The sequence below is a fragment of the Solanum tuberosum genome, unplaced genomic scaffold (assembly GCF_000226075.1).
Source record: "Solanum tuberosum cultivar DM 1-3 516 R44 unplaced genomic scaffold, SolTub_3.0 scf00031, whole genome shotgun sequence".
Classification (NCBI taxonomy): Eukaryota; Viridiplantae; Streptophyta; class Magnoliopsida; order Solanales; family Solanaceae; genus Solanum; species Solanum tuberosum.
In genome coordinates this window covers 662792-686599 of record NW_006238957.1, presented here as the reverse complement: position 1 = coordinate 686599, position 23808 = coordinate 662792, and positions in this window count along the sequence as shown.

Genomic DNA, 23808 nt, shown 5'->3' with positions numbered 1-23808 from the left:
TACTTTACAAGCAAGAATTAATTGCATCTAGATAAGTAGGTTTCCCTTTGAACTTTCCGTAGTAAACATATGTCGGATATACTTGGTCAATCGGTAGATTTGATATCTTTGAACCGTCAAGCTTTGGTGTATACCTAGACAACCATATGTCACACAATCAACCCTTTACCGTTTATGGTTCTTACGGTTGTATTCGTTTCAGCCATGAACAATCATTCGAAAAGGTCACAACCTTTCATAAAAGTCACAACTTTTCATAAAAGTCACAACTTTTCATAAAAGTCGCAACTCTTCATAAACGTCACAACGCTTCATTTTCCATTCACACCTTTTAAAACCCAACAATCCCCTGCATGAATGGGGAATGACTCCAAGACAAAGAAACGGACAAGTGTGTACTTTACAAGCAAGAATTAATTGCATCTAGATAAGTAGGTTTCCCTTTGAACTTTCCGTAGTAAACATATGTCGGATATACTTGGTCAATCGGTAGATTTGATATCTTTGAACCGTCAAGCTTTGGTGTATACCTAGACAACCATATGTCACACAATCAACCCTTTACCGTTTATGGTTCTTATGGTTGTATTCGTTTCAGCCATGAACACCTCCTGGTTTATAAGTGTATAGAGAGATGGGATTTTGACAATCATCCTCTTTGAAGCGGTTTACACTTGACACTCACATAGGTGATTTCTAATCGTGTTATCGCGTAGTTACACTATTTGGTCAAATCTGCCAAACTTAGCAAATCATTAAAATCTTTAAGCTTTATTAACTCATTAACAAGACTTAATTTTGTATCCTTGTTCCTGAGCATTGTCTTCATCATGAGAATGGATTGAGTTGGTTGACAATGTCAAACCGTCAGTCACAACTTTGTTTTTCTCCTTGAACCTAGCTCTTGGGATCTCCAGTCTACTAGGTAGAGTTACCGCCATGATGGCTTGTCCTAAGCCGTAAACCCATTCCCTTAGATGATCTTTCAACTTTCTCTCTAGTTTGGCCTTTTTGTATGTGGATCCAACACATTATCCTTTGACTTTACAGAGTCAATTGTGATAATTCCATTAGAGAGTAATTTTCTAACAGGATTATGTTTATGTCTTATAGGACGAGACTTTCCGTTATACATCATGCTACATGTCGTACCTATTGCATCTTGACTATCAAAGTGTATGCATACTGATGCTAAAGATTTGTACCAAAAAAGAATATCTATCAAGAAATTTCGGAGTCTTTCAACTTATTCACCGGCCTTATCTAGAGCACCTAGCTCATAGATCATTGTAGACCTAGCGATACATATCATTTTGGAAGATTTCCAAGAGACTTCTCCTCCACCAAGAGTAAATACATAACCACTCGTGGATTTTACTTCATTTGATCCCGGTGGTCTAATTTGCATCACTATATCCTTTCAATACTGTTGGATATTATTATAATGAAAGACATAGTTTTGAGTTTGTTTTAAATACCCCAAAACTATTTTCATTGTCATCCAATGAGTTCCATTGGGAACACTTATGAACCAACTCAGTTCATTAATAGCACATGTTATATGTGATCGCGCACACTTCGTGATATACATCATACTTCCCAATACTGTAGCACAATCCAATTGTGAGTAACTTTCGTCTTCACTCTTTTGAAATGCAAAGATCACATTTATTGGAGTCTTGACAATATTGAAATCCAAATATTTGAACTAGTCAAGTACCTTTTCAATGTAATGAGGCCGTGACAATGCTAAACATTATGGGGTTCTAAGGATTCTTATACCTAAGGTGCATCAACAACTCCAAGATCTTTCATATCAAACTTTCTTTCTAGAATACGTTTAGTAGCATTTATGTCATTAGTGTCTCTACTGATAATCATGTCATCAATATACAAACAAACAATGACCTTGTGATTTTAATGTAAACACATTTATCCCTTTCATTATACTTAAATCCATTTGCCAACATCGTTTGGTCAAATTTCTTATGTCATTGTTTTGGTGCTTGTTTTAGTCTATAAAGTAACTTAACAAGTTCACACACTTTCTTTTCTTTACCAGGAACCACAAAATCCTCGAGCTGTTCCATGTAAATTTCTTCCTCCAATTCTCCATTTAAGAAAGTTATTTTCACATTCATTTGATAATTTGGAAGTCATATACCATAGCTAACACAATTAACATCCAAATAAATGTAATTCTAGTTACTGACGAGTATGTGTCAAAAAGATCAAGACCTGATTTTTATCTAAAGCCTTTGACAAAAAGTCTTGCTTTATATTTGTCAACAGTTCCATCGACTTTCATTTTCGTTCTGAAGATTCACTTGGAACCCAAAGGTTTATTTCCTGGAGGAAGATCAACCAACTTCCAATAGGATTGTTCAAGATTGAACCAATCTCACTATTGACACCATTTTTCCAAAAGGATGAGTCCACATAAGACATAAGAAATGTTACAAAATCAAATCCAAAGGTGTCCTTTGACATTTACTACGCGTCTGAATCCCTTTATTAAGTACATTCTTCTTTTGTTCTTTCCAAGTCTTTTAGACCTCTCACTAGACTACTCAAGTCTAATTTTATAGTCCATAGTTCTTAGGTCCTATTTTAATCCTTTTAGGAATAGGAACTTGGACTTTGGCTATACACCTTCACACTTTGAAATATTTCAAGTTGGATTTCATTCCTTTCAATTTTTCATATGGAATAGATTGTGTCCTGAAAAAATAAATTTTTTATTGCTTTCTTACTGTTAAGACAAACATTTTTTTTGTTGTACCCTTTTATTGTAAGGATAGCTTCTCCACACAAGTTTTGTGGTAAACCTAAACTTAAAAGTAATGTAGCCATCATTTCCTTCAAAGTTTGATTTTTTTTCATTTTTCAATTCCAATAGATTGAGGTGAATAGGAAATTTCCAAACATATTTATGCAAAAGGAGACTTATACTCTCCATCCCGATCACTTTTTATCTTTTTTTCCAACTGATTTTCAACTCAATATTATATTGTCTAGACGTTTCTATTGCTTCATCCTTACCATTCAGCAAATAGATATAGTCATTTCTAATGCAATTGTCAATGAAATTTATGAGATATTTTTTCCCACCACGAGATGGTGTTGACTTCATATCATAAATGTCAGTGTAAATCAACTCTAAGAGATTAGAATTCCTTTCAACAGATTTATAAGAATGCTCAACATACTTAGATTCCACACAAACTTGACATTCTTATTTATTGCACTCAAAGTTAGACAAAACTTCTAAGTTGATCAGTTTTCCTTACAAGGTTTTGTAATTGACATAAGTGTTCATGTAACAAACAGTTTGACTCAAGCAAGTAAGAACAAATAAAAATATTGAGTTTGAAAAGCTCTCCGTGAGGTAGATTTTTCTCACAAATATTTGTTCCTATTTCTTACAATTTTGTGTGATACAAACATTATTTAGAATCATTACTTTGTCAAATGTCCTTTTCGGAAGGACTTTCCATAACTTTCAATTTGATTGTCATACCCATTAACAAGGTTTCATCGGGTCCAATAAAGGCAATATAGTCCAAATGCTTCTTTTACAAAACATGACAAATGACTATTCGCCAATATTCATGTCTATACAAATAGTTATATTTAATAGAAATATCTTTTCATGAAAAATCACAACATTTTAAGTGACACTTTTTCATAAAAGACTCAAATATTTTGAACAAATATACATATAATTTGGTAGTTTCATACTAGTCATACCATATACTAGTAAAAGAGAAACTCAATGACCACAATATCAAATATACTCCAAGAATTTTGTGGGTCTAACATAATACAAAAGTATCATCGAATTTCATATCTTGTGCTCCAAATTTAAATTAGACACTAAGTCTAATTTTATCTGAGAAAGAGTTGGAGGGAGGTGGAATGACAGAATGGGGGTTTTAATAGTGGAGTGTGGGAGAAAGAAGGTTGTGTTGGGACTTTAATGGAGGAAATAAGGGGATGAAGGAAGAAGAAAATGTGAGAAAGAAGAAGAAGTGTTTTTAGGGATTTGTAGGGGTTGGGTCGGTTGGGGTAGTGAAAATGGGGGAAGAATTTAGGATTTGGGGGTTTAGAAGGGGTGGAACGGGTTTGGGGATTGAAATTTGGCCGACCCATTTGGGACCAAATCTGCGCCTAGGCACGTTGATGGCGCAATACGCCCTGGTAGCACCAAGGAGACGCGTCTGTCGGTAAGGCTCTGGCGCGGTGCGCCAGGAAATATTCTCTGTAGTTTTCTTCCTGGCGTGGCGCTCCAATCAGTACGCCCCCCTCCGATTTTTATTTTTTTTCATTTTTTTCACTATTACAAACTAAGTTACAAATAATGAAAATCCTAGCTATAAAAAAAAAACTTCATAGCTCCTAAGAATTTAAACTATGCTAAAACAAAAAAAACTTCAAAATTTAAGCAAACTACCTATCTATTACAAATTGTGCACGGGTTGTCTCCCGTGGAGCGCCTGGTTTACCGTTGCGGCTCGACTTAGCTTGGATCATTTGTCATTCATCTCAAGAGCCTCCCGATCACGATCTGAATCTTCCCCAAAGTAGTGCTTAACTCTTTGCCCGTTCACCAAGAACGTTGGGCCATGTTCACCTTTAAGTTCAACTGCACCATGCTATGTTATTCTTACCACTTCGAAGGGACCACTCCATTTAGACCTTAGTTTTCCGGGGAATAACCTTAATCTAGAGTTAAAGAGTAGTACATTTTCTCCCGGTGTGAAAGTGCGAGGAACTATGTGCTTGTCATGCCACTTTTTCGTCTTTTATTTGTAGAGCTTGGCATTCTCATACGCATGGAGCCTAAAATCCTCAAATTCATGCAATTGAACCACTCTCTTTCTACCGGCTAACTCGGGGTCAAGATTTAGCTTCTTTATTGCCCAATAAGCTTGGTGTTCTAATTCTACTAGAAGATGACATTCTTTACCAAACATTATGTGATAGGAAGAAGTTCCTATGGGTGTCTTATATGCAGTCCTATATGCCCACTATGTATCATCCAACTTCTCGGACCAATCCTTTCTTTGAGCATTCACCGTTTTCTGCAAGATTTGTTTCACCTCTCTATTCGAAACTTCCACTTGACCATTTGTTTGAGGATGGTAAGCTGTAACAATAATACTTAGAAAGAAGATTTTTCACTAGATGGTTAATGAAATGCTTACCTCCATCACTTATGATAGCCCTTGGAGTGCCAAACTGAGTGAAAATATGCTTCTTGATGAATTTAATCCGACCCCTGAATCATTCGAGGGTAGAGCTGCAGCCTCAACCCATTTACTCACATAATCAACAGCCACAAGGCTATATTGGTTTCAATTGGATGGCGGGAAGGGACCCATAAAGTCAATACCCCACACATAAAAAATTTCCACCTCAAGAATGTTACTTAGCAACATCTCATGTCTTCTTGATATCGTAACCAACCTTTGACATTTATCACAACCCTTCACAAAAGCAATCAAATCTTTAAATAAAGAGAGCCAAAAGAAACTGGATTGTAGTACCTCATGTGTCGTGCGCTCTCCTCCATGGTGACCTCCATATGGGCTAGCATGACAACTTTTGAGCACTTTCTTTACCTCATATTCCGGAATACATCTTCTCACCACCCTATCCACTCCTTTCTTGAATAAGAATGGTTCATCCCAAATATAGAACATAGCATCATGAGTTAGCTTTCTCTTTTGTTGAGTGATTGCACCCGGAGTGTACTCTCCACTTACTACCAAATTCACTATGTTTGTATACCAAGACACTTGAGAGATATCTAGTGCCATCAACTGTTCATCCGAAAACTCTTCCTGGATTTTTTCCCCTTCATGTACATGTGAAAAATCTTCCAACCTAGACAAATGATCAGCTATTTGATTTTCAGTACCATTTCTATCTTTGATCTCAAGGTCAAATTCTTGGAGAAGCAATATCCACTGAATCAGCCTTGGTTTAGCATCCTTCTTGTTGAATAAGTACCTAATAGCTACATGGTCAGTAAAAACAATCACCTTGGTACCTACCAAATACGATCTAAACTTGTCAAAGGCGAACACTAGAGCTAGCATCTCCTTCTCAGTCACTGTGTAATTTGTTTGTGCAGAATCCAGGGTCTTGCTTGCATAATAGATCGAATGGAACACCTTATCTTTTCTTTGTCCCAACACTGCACCCACTACCACGTTGCTTGCATCACACATGAGTTCAAATGGTACTTCCTAATTAGGAGCAATTAAGATGGGAGCCTCAATCAAGCTCCTCTTCAACATCTCAAAAGCTTTCAAACACATCTCATCAAATTCAAATTTCACCTCTTTCTCCAAAAGACTGCACATAGGTCTTGAAATTTTGGAAAATTCTTTGATGAATCTTTGGTAAAACCCTGCATGTCCAAGGAAACTTCGCACCTCTTTTACAGAGATAGGAGGGGGCAATTTTTCAATAACTTCCACCTTGGCTTTATCTACCTCTAATCCAGATTTCGACACCTTATGACCCAATACTATACCCTCTCGCACTAAGAAATGGCAGTTTTCCCAGTTTAGTACTAAATTGGTGTCTTCACATCTAGCAAGTACTTTATCAAGATTCTAGAGACATACCTCAAAAGAATTTCCAAAGACAGAGAAATCATCAATGAAAACCTCTACAAAATCCTCCACCATATCATGAAAAATGGCCATCATACACCTTTGAAAAGTCGCTGACGCATTACAAAGTCCAAATCGCATATGTTTGAAAGCATATGTACCATAAGGACATGTCAACATGGCGCAATCAAAATCTGATTATACCCGAAATACCCATCTAAGAAACAATAGTACTCCTGCCCAGCTAGTCGGTCAAGCATCTGATCAATGAAGGAAACCGGGTAGTGATCTTTTCGGATGGCATCATTCAGCATCCAGTAATCCATACAAATTCTCCATCTGGTAACTGTTCTAGTGGGAATCAACTCATTTTCCTCGTTCCTTACGACTGTCATACCTCCCTTCTTGGGAACACACTGTACATGACTTACCCACTTGCTATCAGAAATCAGGTACACAATTCCAGCATCTAGACACTTTATCACTTCTTTTCTCACCACTTCTTTCATCACCGAATTTAGTCTACGTTGATGTTGTGCACTCGGTTTGTGATCCTTTTCCATATAGATTTTATGCATACATAACACCGAACTAATCCCATGAATATCAACACTCTGCTATCCATTAACTTTCTTTCTCCGTTTTAGGACCCTCAATGTTGCATCAATGTATTTCAGACAATTCTGCATAAAGTATCACTGGTAAAGTTTCATTAGTACCCAAATACGCATACCTTACGTGAGGAGGCAGATATTTCAATTCCAACTTAGGTACTTCTTCGATTGAGGGTTTGGGTGAAGGCCCTAACTCACGATCCAATGGCTCTACTATGCGTTTGTGTATTTCTAGGGCTTCCAGATTCAAACAAGAATCTATCTCTTAAGCTTCAATATCTCCATCTACATCATGTCCTACCAACACTCTTTCTATGGGATCCTCGGATGCAATGAGTTGTGATTCTACTGCGAGATCTACAACCGTAATGGCTGACAACTCTTCATAGACAGACGACAATTTCAAGGTGTGGTAGACTTCAAACACTTCAACCTTATCATGTGCCCTCATAGTTAACTGCCCTACTGCTACATCAATCAAGCCCGCCCCGTAGCTAAGAACGGACGCCACATAATGAATGGAACTTCAGGATCAGGCTCAAAGTTTAAGACCACAAAATCCATCGGAAATATCAAGGAACCTACTTGTATTAACACATCCTCTACTACCCCCTCTGGCCTAGCAATGGACCTATCAGCGAGTTGGAGAATGACAGTGGTTGGTTTTGGACTTCCTAACCCAAGTTTCTTATACAATGATAAAGGCATGATATTAATGCTTGCACCTAAGTCACACAACCCCTAGGGATCGACACTTTGTCCAATTGTAATATGCACAGTAAAACTACCTAGATCTTTTAACTTTTTGGGTAATCTATTTTGAATTCTAGAGTTCCACTCCTCAGTAACTTCTACCATTTCATATTCTCTGAACCTCCTCTTGTTAACCACTATCTCCTTCACATACTTAACATACTTTGGGATGCCCTGCAAAAGGTCAACCAAAGGCAGATTAATGTGAACTTGTTTAAGGAGAGAGAAAAACTAACTAAAGCATTCAGCTTCATTATGATTTTTGAGCTTTTATGGAAACAAAGGGGGTGGTTTCTTTTGAGGAACGGACTTCTAAACATTGGAGTTCTTTACCCCTTTTTCTGCTTTCCTCTTTATGAACTACCTCAGTATCTCTCTTCTTTTGAGTTAATTCCTCTAGTTGCAACACACTTCTAGTACTCACCGCATTCATTTGCTTAGGGTTTGGTTCAGTGTCACCGGGCAGTCCACCTTGGGGATGAAAATTCAGGGAGTTAGCTACTTACGCAACTTATTTCTCTAAACTCATTGAGGACATTTGGATGTTTCTTATGTTTTCATCCTGCTTATCTATCCTAGAATTTATCTTGGTACCTAGTTCTGTCATGAGCTTTTGGAATAACTCCTCATTGGTCATTCCCCCCTTAGGTGCACTTGGATTTACGCCTTTGCTAGAATTTTGGTATTGTTGCCCCGTCCTTTGTGAGCGGTATTGGTTGGTCCCTGCACTTAGTTTTGATTTTGATTCCCACCCAATGAGAAGTTATGATGGTTTCTCCAACTAGAGTTATAAGTATTACCATAGTTTTGCTGACCTCCACCTTTTTGCGCATTCCCCACATAGTTTACGGAATGGGTTTGCCTCACAGAATTCAGTTTCATGTGCTCCACTACCACAAATTCCATGCCAACTAGTTGCTTGTTGTACAACGTTTACTGGTCCTTGATTTAGGGCCATTTGTTTGAAATTCATGGTCATGTTATGTTGCATTGCATCCAGTTTGGCGTTTATGGTGGAAGCTTGATCTACATCTAAGATTCCTGCAGCCCTTTGGGTTTTGGTTCTAGGTGTTTCCCCCTCATACACCGGGTTCTTTTCTGAGAGTCTATCTAGTAAGTCGAATAGCTCCTCATGGGTTTTTGCTAAAGCTTGTCCACCTGCTGCACTATTAAGAAGTACACGTGCATTATAATCTAAACCCTCAAAGAACGTGTGAGCAAGTACCTCATTAGATTGGTAGTGGTGCGGGCAAGCATTCAACATTTGTTTAAAATGAGCCCATGCTTAGTACATATCATCCCCATGTTTCTGCTGAAAGCTTAATATCTCACTCCTCAACCGCGCGGTTTTTCCGGATGGAAAGAATAGACTCAAGAACTTCTTTGATAGATAATCCCTTGTTGTGATGGAGTTTGGTGGCTCTGAATCTAACCACTGTCTGGCGGCTCCTAACAACGAATGTTGGAACAACGTCAACCTCACATAGTCCGATGATACTCCATTTGGGATGTATGTATCACTTATTTCTAAAAAGTTCCTAATGTGTATTTGAGGATCCTCGTGGGGGAGACCGGTAAATTGTCCCATAGAATGGATGAGTTGTAGCATGTTCTATTTTAGTTCAAATCTACCCCTCGGTGGTGGTTTCCTTAAACTAGACACTACATTGGCTATGAGTGGGACTGCCACATCACGGACTGGTCTTGCAGGTATGATAGGTGGTACCTCTGGTTCTTGGTTGTCTACATTTTCTTGGTTGTTGCCCTCATTGTATTCTTGAAGACCCAACCCCAATTCTCCTTGACGTCCTAGATTATCCTTTTTCCTGTACCGGCATAAAGCTTTTTCAGGTTCATTGTCTGGTTCGACAAGTTCTCCTTTTTGAGCCAGACTTGAAAGTCGAGTGCCTGCAATAAAAAAGATAAGATCAAGTTATTAACACCTGAATAATCTAATTGTAGACTTAAGAAAATCGAATATAAATCAATTTCTAAGTCCCCGGCAACGGTGCCAAAAGCTTATTACTCCCCAACATACACGCAAGTGTATGTGGTCGCGCAAGTAATATAGTTTCTTTTAGAAATAAGTTTTCATTCTCAAGGGACTTGTGATCAACTTATATTCAACAACTTAATTCCACTATCAAACAAAAGTAATTGTTTAAAAGAGTTGGATGATTATTAACTACTACTACGAATTAAGTAATAACTAAAAGTAACTAATTGTGAACGACTTTAAAGTGATGTTTCATGCAAGTAAAAGACAATTTCAGGGCTGCAGCATGCAATGCATTTCATGTATCATATTTTAAGCAAAGAACTAATTTCGATTATCAAGTTACTAGTTTACAGGTTTAATTGTATGAGTTGGGTCTCTCGATCTCTAGTTGCCTACTCCAATTAGTTGTTCTAACTACATCGTTGAGTGGGGATAGACGAGCCTAATTGGCGAACATTTATATTTCATCCTATTTCATAACCAAGCAAGTTGTTCGGCTGGGCATCACTCCTGAACACACATCAACTCAATGGATGATCGAACTTTCTATATTCTCTGGTCTATCTATCCTCTCCTCTCTCAATTTTATGAATGGACAATATATTTATCTCTATATGGCCAGTCAAGAAATACTATAGCAAGAATACAAAAGTAACTTAAATAATAAACAAGAATGATTCAAAAAGCTTTAAATAATCAACATTCGATCCGTAGCTACAACCCCAGAACTAGGGCATTTAGCCACTCATAATATTCAAAAAAACACAAAATATAGTTGTTCGTGCGATTTCTAAAATAAAATAGAGTGAGAGAATCAAAACCTATTACAAACTTGAATTCTTACTCTTGCTCACCCAAAAGTAGTTGAACCCTTACACATATAGCCATAGGGGTCTATTTATAGAAGCTAGAAAAACTAGGGTCAAATTATACTTCAACTAGGATTCCTATTTAATACATTTTTTGCTGGAAAAGTCGGATAGGAGTTGGGGCTTCGCGCCTCCTATCGCGCCAAGCACAACGATCTGTAGTTCATCTTGTTTTGGCCTCTGAAGTTTTGGCCTTGGCGCATCGCGCCTACCAATACGCCATGCAGACTTCTCTATAGTTCATGCCTTGGTGCGCAGTGCCAGGCAGTACGCCAGGCACTGGTACCTCCAGCCTTAGTCTATTTTCGCACGTCCTTGCTTCTCCTTTCTCCAAATCAACTTTAATCTTCTCAAAAGTTCCTGAAAAATCTAATCATGTGTTTTATTGCACAATCATCACAACTTAAACAAAATCAAACTAATAAACTTAAGATTATTCTTTAATTCACTCAAATCACGGGCAAATATTGGCAACTTAGGCATATAAATATGCCTAAGATCAATATTGATGGACTAACACACACGAAAAACTGAGAAAATTGCATAAATCCTGTAAAATGTCATGCCCCTAGTCTACACCTTGGACGTGGCTGACACTCAAGAACCATCACTGGTCCCAAGTGAACCCTTGACCTAGTTAACTGCTTAGCGGAAGACTTACTCAAGCAAATAGGGAACTTTAAATGTATAGGTATACTCAATAGTCTCAATTAAACTCAACTCAATTAAATGTCTGGATATACTTAATAAGGTATATGTAGTAGTCTCAAGATCTCAAAATAGGAAGGAACATATTGAGAGACTCATCAACTCTAATTGTCTATGAAGCCTCTAATACTAGGATAGATCTTGGGACAAGACCCACAACAACTCAACAATAAAAATAAATCAAACGTAACATCCTCCGGAAAATAAGGACGCTCACCAAAGCTAACTGGAGTGCATGTGATCTCAATGACGCGCCTGTTGATAACCATGATCACTTTTATTTGCATCATAATAAGATGCATGTCGAATGCCATCAATACATTGAATGAATGAGTATGTAAGGAAAATACTGAATGCAGAGATAAGTGAACGGATAAAATTGGAAGAATACTCACCTTAACTCAACTAAATAAAAAAGCAATAATAAGAGATGAAATGTTTCAAGGTTCTTAAATAAACGATATTAACTCAAGGCTGTATATAAAAATACAATAAATTACTCTTTACTCTTATTTGGGAGATTCTCTAACCAACAACCATCATTATGAGCTAAGTGATGTTACAACATCTCGCCCACGCTACCATACCTTGTCTGAGTATAGAACACCTCAACTAAGTGGATCCACTAAGCTATGCTCAAAAGCAATAAGGAGACGTCTAAAAAGTATGATCATTTACCCATGTTGACTGCATGGTTTATGAGGGATGTGAGTTACTTGAACTCATCCCCATATCGGGCACGATACTACTCCCAATAAATAGATATATATTCATGCTCAAGTAGGAAAACTCTTTCTCTGTTTTGAGGTAATTACAAAAAAGTAACTCTTTTAAAGAGGCAACTGTGCTGAAATATCCTGAACTCATAAACTCCTGTTAGAAATCAAAGTTTCTCTTTTCTCAATGTAGAAGTATTACAGTTGGGAATACTTAGTTTAAGATCATTTATGGTTAAAAGAACTCTCAAGAATAACTCCATAAAATTCTTGAACTTTCCTTTTAAACTCAATTTAGTTTTGAAGGTACACCAAGACATGTGATTAGGATATGCAAGGATTTTCAAAGGTGAATGAAGCTTATAGGAGCTAATATAGAGAAGAGGGAATGTGTACACAACTTAAAGGAACACGTCCAGATGAAACAAAGAAGAAATCGGTCCAAGCGCCCACCTGGCACACTACTGGCGCGGGGAACCAAGCCCCAAATTACTGGGGCTCAGTTTGGGCACACTACTGGCGTGCCGCCCCAGGCCTAAAGTACTGGGGCCAGGTATGGGCGCACTGCTGGCATACTTCCCCAGGCCCTCCCAGCGTCCCCAATTAATTTTTTAAAATTAGTGCCCCAAATCAGTTTAGAATTGGGAAATTTCTCTTAAACTCTACTTGTTTCTCAAACCCAAAATCAATACATGAGAATTTTCATCCAATTCCTTTTGAAAAACATAACATTCCTACATCAATAGGGTTCATTTGATACTAAGAATGAATGACTGTAACACCTCGATTTTTGAAAGAACTAGAATTAGAAAGAAACTGAATTGGAAATAGTAAAAATGGAAATTTTGGCAAGTTATGCTAAGTATGAGTTTTGGGTCAACTTCAAATGACTATAGGATGAGTTAGGTAGCCCATAAGATATCAAATGAAAGCCCTTGGAGGCCTCTTTCCAACGCCACTGAGTTTGCTAATTTCGAGCTCGTATGAGGGAAATATTCATGTTTAAAGTTGAGCTATCTAGTTAAGGAAAGCTACCCTAATTTAAGAGGGGTATTTTGGTATTTTGGTATTTTCCTTACCCAATTAACTTAAAATGAAATTTGGTAATATTTATGGTCTAAACTGATTTGGTTCAAGAAAGGGGAAAAGAAGAAAAGTCAAGCGTTCATCAATTTCTTGAGGATTTCATTGCGGGATTTCGCAAAGGGTTTGATCCCTAAGAAGTATGTGAGTTCACATAGCATTGGGTTCATTCACCCACGCACCAATCATGATTAATTTAGCGTAATTTCGTTCTTGAAAGTAAAGGATTTTAGTTCTTGATGAGTTTTGTTGAAGTTTCCTTCAAATCTTGATTTTGAGTTTTTGATGAGTTCTTGAGATAATCATGTGAGTTTTAAGGTTGGTTTTAGAGTATATTCTTGTGTACTATTGTTGGGTATTCGAATCTCAGTGATTGGGGAAGAAACTATTCAAATCTAGACAAATTAGGGTCGAAAAATGAATAGGAAAATTCATCGGGTTTTCTAGGCAGGTGTCGGCGCAGCGCCAGAGAAAAGTGTCTGTAGGTAGGGCCCTAGGGAGCCACACCACTGAGTGCACCCCAACCCACCTGTTGTAGTTCAAGGTCTGGCGCACTGCGCCACTCAGTACACCAGGGTCGCCAAGTCCTCTACCCTTTCCCACTTCGTTCCGTTTGAGTTCCCACGAATCGTACCTATGTTTTCTAGTTGATTTCTACACTCTAACGTACATATAAGCATATAGAGATCATCCATAACATGAGATCAAACCTTGAATCCATAAATTCAAATTCAAGGTAGAGCTAAGAGTCAAGTCTTGAGAGTTCCTTAAGTCTTTTCAAAAAGTCTTTTACAATTGTTTTAAACTTGTTTTAAGAATTGAGCATTGAGTTGAGTAAGAGTAAGAGTCAAGTTCATTTTCTTTAAAATGATGTATGGGGACTAAGTATTCCCAAGAGTAGATGTTTTCACATGTAAGATGAAAGGAAACACCGATTTCCAAAAGAGTTTTCATGAGCAGTTTTAGTGCCATCTCTTTTAAGAGAAATACTTTTTGAGTAATAATGTCAAAACACAGAAAGACTTATGTTTTTAAACATATGAGCTAGTTACATTTTGGTAGTAGTATTGAGCACTTACATGGGGACGAGTTCAGAAAACTCAAAGTCTCCATAAACCATGTAGCCAACGTGGGTAGAAAGGGTCATACTTTTTAGATGATTCCTCATTGCTTTTAATCATAGTTTAGTGGATCCACTTACTTGAGGAGTACTATATCCTGGCAAGGTATAGGAAAGTTTTGGAAGCATGGGCGAGACACTGTATCATCACATAGCTCATAGTGATGGTTGTCGGTTAAGAGAATCTCCCAAACAGAGTCTGTTTTGTATTTTTACATACATCTGAGATATTATTGTATTTTAAATACATTAAGTTGTTATTTATTGTCTTAAATGCTTTATATAAACTGCATTTTTAGTATTACTTTATACTAAGATGAGTTGAGTAGAGTTGAGATGAGGTAAGTGTTTCTTTCTATTCTTGTTCAAGCTTATGTCAAGTTTTAGACTTCCCCTCACATGCTCGTACATTCCATGTATTGATGCCATTTGGCGTGCATCTTTTATGATGCAGATACAGGTAACCAGGATCAGCATCCAGCATTTCGCTGATCCAGTTGAGCTTCAGAGTCATTTGGTGAGCCTCCTTGCTTTCCGGAGGATCCCTTTTATCATGTTTCGTTATTTCAGTTGTTAGGATGATCAGGGGTCTTTTCCCGACAACCCTCATAGTATTAAAGGCTTCATAGATAGATAATTATTGTTCATTTCGGCTATTTATGTCTAAGACTTGAGTTTCCACTTTGGCAAGCAAATGTTTTTCCTTAAATATTCTGAGTAGTTATCTGAGTTAAAGTTTCATTTGAGATATTCAATGTTGAATAAGTCTTCCACTAAGATTTAAGCTAGGTCAAGGGTTCGCTTGGTGCCAACAATGATTCTCGAGTGTCAATCGCGTCCAGGGTGTAGGCTCGGGGGCGTGACATTGACACTATAAGATTCAAAAAACAAAAGATTCAAAACCTCAACTGTTAAAAAATTGAATTCAATATCAAAAAATACGAATGGATCCTTTTGATGCGATGATTTCTGACTAAATTGAGATGTAGGACGTGAGGACGAACAATTCCAACATTGTGAGAAGTCTTACATATCTGGAAAGAACAAAGGTTCTTGGCGAAAATCGATGGAAACTTGAAAACGCTTGAAACCTAGCTTTTTTATCCTCTTGGAACTTTTCTCTAATTCCTCCAAGTGTTAAAGAACATGAAAAGATGTTGTAACTCTTATTAGACCCTTAATTAGGTGAAGAGAAATATGGCTAGGCTTAGAAGGGATGGGAAAAGACCAAACTACCCCTCTAAAATGATTTAGGTGCCTTAAAAAGAAGGCTTCACTAAAACGGGCATATCTTTTTACTCCAAGCTTGAAATCAAGCAAACTTGGCGGCATTGGAAAAAGGACTCAAAATAATTTACTTTTATAGGTTATGGGTCACCTAATTCTTTATGTTCTAAGAGATATTATCTTTTTAACTTGACCCAAAACTTGAAATTGTTGGGTGGCTTGTACGAACCCCTCTTTCGCCCTTTTCGAAGTCCGAGGTGTTACATAAAATGTCTCTTCAATGTCCAATGTATGTGCAAAACGGGGTGAGGCTTCACGTACTTCTCCCCCAACTCATTATAAAGGGTTCCATAAATTTTTTTAGAAAAATCATTCCGAAGCCATATCACTAAAATATTTATAGGTTAACACTAAACTTGAGAATATTGCCTAATTTCTATAAAATATCTCCTAAATGCCAAAAATATGTGCAAAAAAAATGGTGAGGCTTCACATACTTCTCCCTCAAATCCCTGCAGAGGGTTCGTGAAACTATAGGAATTGTTCCCCATATCCTTACAGATGGTTCTGTAAGGACTTGGAAAAAAGTACTCCAAAACTATATCACCCAAAAATTTATGGGCTAACACGCATAAAAAAACTAAGAAAATCTCGTTGAGTGGCCCCTAAATGCTCAAAAAAAGTGCATTGGATCATAGGGAGGCTATAAGAATTTTTTTCCCAAATTTTTACAAAAATTTCTGTAAAGATTTTGAAAAAAAGTATCCAAAAGTCATATCTCCAAAAAATTCATGGGCTAACAAACACGAAAAAATGAGAATATCACCTATTTTTTGTTGAGTGGCCCCTAAATGCGGAAAAATGGCGTGGATCATGCTGAGGATATAGGAATTGTTTATCAGGTCCTTACGACTGGTCCTCTGAGGGTTATGTAAAACAAAGTACCCAGAAGACATCTCACCAAAAAATTCATGGGTTAATACACACGTAAAATTGAGAAAATTACTAATTTCTGTTGAGTGAACATAAATGCTAAAAATAAGTGGTGTGAATCATGGCTAAGCTATAGCAATTGTTCCCCGGTTCCTTACTGATGGTTCTGTAAAGGTTTTGAAAAAAAATATTCGGGAACCATATCACCAAAAATATCCATGGGATAACACATACGAAAAAATTGAGAAAATCGCCAAATTTCTGTTGAGCGGCCTTTATATTCTAAAAAAGTGGTGTGGATCATGGTAAGGCTATATTCCTAGATCCTTACAAATCGTTCTTCAAAGGTTCTGGAAAAAAATGTCCAAAATTCGTATCACAAAAAAATCATTGCACTAACACACACGAAAAGCTGAGAAAATTTTATAATGCATGTTGAGTGGACCCTAAATAAATAAAAATGTGGTGTGGATCATGGTAAGACTATAAGAATTGTTTCCATATCGTTACAGATGGTTCTATAAAGGTTGTGGAAGAAAATTCCTGAAAGCCTTATCACCAAACAATTCATGGGCTAAAATATACGAAAAATTGAGAAAATCGCCTAATTCATGTTGATTGGCCCTTTCATGCTAAAAAATGTGGCGTGGATAGTGGTGAGGCTAAAGAAATTGTTCTTCAGGTCCTTATGGATGGTTATGCAAAAGAATCTAGAAAAAAAGTTCCTAGAAGTCATTACACCAAAAGTTCACAGGGTTAACACACATGAAAAACTAAGAGAATTGCATAATTCTTGTTGAGTGGCCCCTAAATGCTAAAAGAAGTGGTGTAGATAAAGGTGAGGCTATAAAGATTGTTTTCGATATTCTTACAGATGGTTCTATAAAGGCTCTGGAAAAAAATTCCTAGAAGCCTTAACACCAAAACAATGCATGGGCTAACACACAAAAAACTGAGAAAATCACCTAATTCATGTTGAGTGGACCCTTCATTCTCAAAAATGTGGCCTGAATCATGGTGAAGCTAAATAAATTATTCTCCAGGTCCTTATGGATGGTTCTGTAAAAGGTTCTTAAATAAAAGTTCCCAGAAGCCATATCATTGAAAAATCCACGAACTTAACACACACGAAAAACTGAGAGAATCACTTAATTCATGTTGAGTGACCCCAAAATGTTAAAAAAAAGGTGGCGTGGATCATGGTGAGGCAATAAGAATTGTTTCTGATATCCTCATGGATGGCTCTATAAAGGTTCTTAGAAAAAGTTCCTAAAAGCCTTATCACCAAAAAAAAAGCATGGGCTATCACACATGAAAAACTGAGAAAATTGCCTAATTCATGTTGAGTGGCCCCTTCGTGTTAAAATGTGTGGCATGGATCATGGTAAGGCCAAAGAAATTATTCTCCAGGACCTTATGGATGGTTCTGTAAAGATTCTGGAAAAAAAAGTTCCCTGAAACCATATCACCAAAAAATCTACGGGCTTAACACACATGAAAACTGAGATAATTGCCTAATTCCTGTTGAGTGACCCCTAAATGTTAAAAAAGGTGGTGTGGATCATGGTGAGGCTATACAAATTGTTTCTCATATCCTTACGGATGGTTTTATAAAGGTTCTAGAAAAAAGTTTTTGAAAGCCTTTTCACCAAAAAATACATGGGTTCTCACACATGAAAAATTGAGAAAATCGTCTAATTCATGTTGAGTGGCCCCTTCATGCTAAAAAAAAATGTGGTGTGAATCATGGTGAGGCTAAAGAATTTTTTCTCCAGATCCTTATGGATAAAGTTCCTAGAAGCGATATTACCAAAACAATCCATGAGCTTAACACACATGAAAAACTGAGATAATCACCTAATTCCCGTTGAGTGACCCCTAAATACTAAAAAAAGTGGCACAGATCATGGTGAGGCTATAAGAATTGTTTCCCATATCCATACAGATGGTTCTATAAAGGTTGTGGAAAAAATTTCCTGAAAGCCTTTTCACCAAAAAATGCATGGGCTAACACACATGAAAAACTTAGAAAATCGCCTAATTCATGTTGAGTGGCCCTTTCATCCTATAATATATGGCGTGTATCATGATGATGCTAAAGGAATTGTTCTCCAGGTCCTTATGGATGGTTCATTAAAGGTTCTGGAAAAAAAATTCTTAGAAGCCATATCACCAAAAAAAATACACGAGCTTAACACACATGAAAATTGAGAGAATCGCCTAATTCCTGTTGAGTGGCCCCTAAATGCTAAAAAAGTGGCGTGGATCATAGTGAGGCTATAGGAAATGTCCCTGGGTCCTTATTGATGGTTCTGTAAATGTTCTGCAAAAAAAGTGACCGGAAATCATATCACCAATAAATATATGGTATAACACATATGTAAAACTAAGAAAATCGCTTAATTCCTTTTGAGTGGCCCCTAAATGCTAAAAAAAGTGGTGGGGATCATAGAGAGGCTATAGGATTTGTTCCCCATGTCCTTATGGATGCTTCCATAAAGGTTCGAGAAAAATGTCCCTGAAACATATATAACTAAAAAATTCATGAGCTAACACATACGAAAAAACTGAGAAAATCATCTAATTCATATATATATATATGACCCGCGCTTCGCGCGGTGGTGCACTACCTTATGCTAATAGCATTCAATGATATGCGTGTTTCATCCAAAAAATGTTTGTTTTGTTTTATACCTAAATTAAGTTAGAACACAATTTTCAGAAGTTTCCCAATCAAAATAATGGAATTTGAATTCACATAAGCGGACTTAACACTTGGGAAAAAATAATCATCTACAAGATAGATATAGTTTTTCATAGAGTTAATTGTTTTTTGAGTAAAAAAATGACCAGATATCGTTGAAACATTTCAAAATGCATTCACAAAATTTAAATATGGGGAGAAAGTGATATTTCTTAAGTAGTATTGTTCTTTACTTTACTCAATCTGACAAACAAACATAACCAACAAAACAGAAAAATAATATCAAGATAAAAAAAATGGTCAGCATTAACTTTTCCTCTTGAGGTTATGACTGTAAAATATTTTAATATTTTATCTTTAAACGTGATATATCTTGTACAAAATATTATTATTCAATTAATATTTGAGTAAGGCTATGATATAGATGTAATTTTCCAAAAAACAAAAGTGTACTTAAATAGTGAATGTCAATACTTTTATAAGTAGAATGTTATAGAGAAAAGTATATTACGTCAATAATTAGTTCTAAAGAAAACTATCCTTTATTTTGCCGCATACACATCATATAGATGTTGTCTTATGAGAGTATCTAGTATCTTATATATGTTCTATCGTGATATAAAACATTAAATTTTTTCAATTAAAAAATTAAAAGATGAAGAAAATTTAAAGTATTATTTGTAGAATTTTTAATTTGATTTAAGATTATTTTATATCAATCACTATTTTTTTTATTATTTCGTTCATTTTTACTTACATATCTATAATAATATAATTATTATCATGGTTATATTATCATATTATAAGTAAAAGTGAAAATCTATTTTTGAAACAATAGACTTAACATCAAAACTACTAATTCAATGAATTATGTTGATGCCCGATGTTTTAGAAAAATTAGAAAGAAACTCCTTCATTTGATGTTAAAAGAATAAGAAATGGAAATACAAACAAGAAATATCTTACCCCAATCATGTGCCTTTTTTGTATTTGTTTATTATTATTGTCTCTCCCACATCTTTATCTATTTATTTTATTAGAACAAATAATAAACAATGTGTATATTTAAAGTCTCTGTCAAATGAAACACAAAAGAAATTATTCAAGAAATAAAATAAGAAAAATAAATGAAAGTTCCCGCACACTATATATAGAAGATTTATGTGTGAAGCAAAGTTCATAGATAATTGCATATTTCTTTGTTCTCTTCTTTTCTTCTTTAATAGAAAATCAATACCTAAATTTCAATGCTAAGAACTTCGGCAAAACATATCAATGTATTGGGGATGAATCATTTATGAAAATTTTAAATGATCTCAAATTGTCACAGAAAAGAGATCCCCAAGAATTTACAAGGAGTGAATGGTTGTGATTTATGACTGAAGAAACATGAAGGTAGAAATTGTTGTGACTATTCGTAGGTAATTAGTCTTTTTTTAATGAATAAAACATGTAGGTTAATTAAAGAGTATTAATGTTCTAAAATGATATAAATATTATTTTTGTATGTATGTGATTAAAATCATCAGAGGAAAATATGAGTGTGAATTGATGAATGATTTGCTACAATTTGTTCACCAACTCTTTCTTATGCGGTACCTCGAATTTCGTTGGGTTTCGAACTTAATCAACTATTGCAACTAATAGTTGAGATTTTTTAAGAAGAAGAAGAGTATAAATGAGAGGAAACCTCTCTATTTATAGCTAACCAATAGTAGTATTAATATGTTCTTATTGTGCCTTATTAGATAAGTCACAACCCTTCAAAAAAGTTCCTGCTCATCGGTAAAGACATAACCCTTTGAAAAAGTCACAACTCATCGGATAAGGCACAACCCTTTGGTAAAATCACAACCCTTTGAAAAAATCACAATCCTTTGGAAAAGTCACAACTCATCGGAAATGTCACTACCCGTCAAAAAAGTCACAACCCTTTGGAAAAGTCAGAACTCATCGCAAAAGTCACAATCCATTAATGTGAAAAGGTATCAACTTTTAATATAACATAATTAAATAAATTAGAGTATTTTTAATTGGGGGTATTATAGTAATTCAACATTCATGTTTGGGAGTTCATGCTTTTAAGGTAGTATAGATATAGATATATGTGGCCCCTAAATGCTAAAAAAATGTGGTGTGGATTATGGTGAGCGTATAGGAATTATTCCTTAGGTCCTTAAGCATGGTTTTGTAAAGGTTTTGTCAAAAAGTGTCCGGAAGTCGTATCATCAAAAAATCCATGGGCTAACATATGAAAAATTGATCAAAAAATTGTCTAATTCATGTTGAGTGAAACCTAAATACTAAAAATATAGCGTAGATTATGGTGAGGCTATAGGAATTATTCCTAAGGTGATTATGGGTGATTCTATATTGATTTCAAAGAAAAATTGTCGGAAGCCATATCACCACGAAATCTATGTGCTAACAGCACACACGAAAAATTGAGAAAATCGTATTATTAATGTTGAGTGGCTCCTAAATACGAAAAAAGTGGTGTGGATCATGGTGAGGTTATAGAAATTGTTCCCTAGTTACTTACGGATGGTTTTGTAAATGTTTGAAAAAGAAATACCTGGAAGCCTTATCACTAAAAAAAATCAATGGGCTAACACAAAAAACTGAGAAAATCATCTAATTTTTGTTGAGTGGCCCCTTAATGTTGAAAGAAGTGGTGTGGATCATGGTGAGGCTATAGAAATTGTTCCTTAGGTCCTTACGGATGGTTCTGTAAAAAATTTGGAAAAAAAGTGCCCGAAAGTCATATCACCAAAAAAAAAAACCAATGGGCTAACACAAAAAATTGAGAAAATTGCCTAATTCTTGTTGAGTGCACCTAAATACTTAAAAGCTGGTATGGATCATTGTGAGACTACATGAATTGTTCCCCAGGTCTTTATGGATGGTTCTCTAAAGATTTTTGAAAAAAAGTGCCCGATAGCCATATCACTAAAAATCCTTTGTATATTAAGCATAATGTTTGAAAAAGTAGGTTTTGAATGAAGCTCATTGGTCCCTCTTCCTCCGCCCCTGATTTCAACAACCAAAAAAAGGAGAAATAAGATTCTTATTCTCCTTTATTTACTGTTCTTTTGTTTATGAGTGAAAAGATTATCCACATTTAAGCAGGTCTCAAATGAACCCTTATATACAAATCAACCGTCCAAAATGTTTCAATTTCTACTAACTAAAAGTAAAGAGAATTTATCAACATTTTGTATTCTAAGTTTTGACTTAATTATATAAAAAACACACACATACACACAATTCTTAATAAACAACTCATAGCTAAGGTGCAAAACAAGTAACTCAAAAACATCTAATCGAGTTTACAAAAAAATATACAAATGAAAGGTAATTAACAACATGCAACAAGAAGTTTTCTCCTTGCAAAATTTGAATATTTAAGCAAAAGTAGAAACTGAAATATTGTACATTTTTGATACACTAATTCAGATATGGGTGTGATCGAGAATAGTTCAAAACCATGACAAATTCTTGGGCAGAAGCTCCAACTTTTGCTAATTTTTTTCCAGAGTTAGGTCCTACATCTAACCACAATTTTGCTAGATGTTTGAGAGGCAAAGAAGGCTGAATTGGCATTCCTAGCATGTGAATCTCCACCTACAAGACAAATTATTACGATGGAAATTAATAATCATGTATCAAGCAGAAGGTAGATGATAAGTATTTAATTACCTCGTCTTCGCTCTGGAGACTCAATTTGTGTGCAAGGTACTTCTTTATGTAGGAAGACGACTTGTTCACATCCCTATTTAACCAGAAAAGAAGTATAACATATTAATTGAAGTTAAGAGGTATTTCGGAAAGTAAAAAGATGTATATAGTATTTGAAAGAAATACAAAAGTTGGGGGGGGGGGGGAGGTTACACTTCCATTAAGCTCTCGCTATACGAGGTCCAGGGAAGGCCCAGACCATTAGGGTTCATTATACATAGTTTTATTTTGCATTTCTGTAAGAGGTTGTTTCCCTAACTTGAACTTGTGATATCCCAATCAAATTGCAACAACTTTACCAGTAACGTCAAGACTTCCTTTCCTTTGAGAGAGAATTCAAACAAACAAAAAACTAATTACCTCTTCCAAACTGATTTATGCATGCCACAATGGCTACTACAGTTTTAATAAAAAATGAATGAGCAGCATTTCTTATATAGTGGTAAGATATGTTCAAAGTGTTATTCTCCATCTAGAACTACAAGAATATATATAGACAGGACATAATAATTTTGTAAATATTTAAATGAAATTAAAGACTTACTTGATCTTTATGTAGTGGGAAGAAATTTGTGGCAAGGGTGAAGGACCTTTCCTGAAATAATCATATCTAGTCAAACAGTGTCACATAAATCGAAATAATACAGAGAAGAGTAATACAGAAAATTGAAATTCATAGAATTAAACTCACTGCTTATCACACGCAACCAAAGTGAAC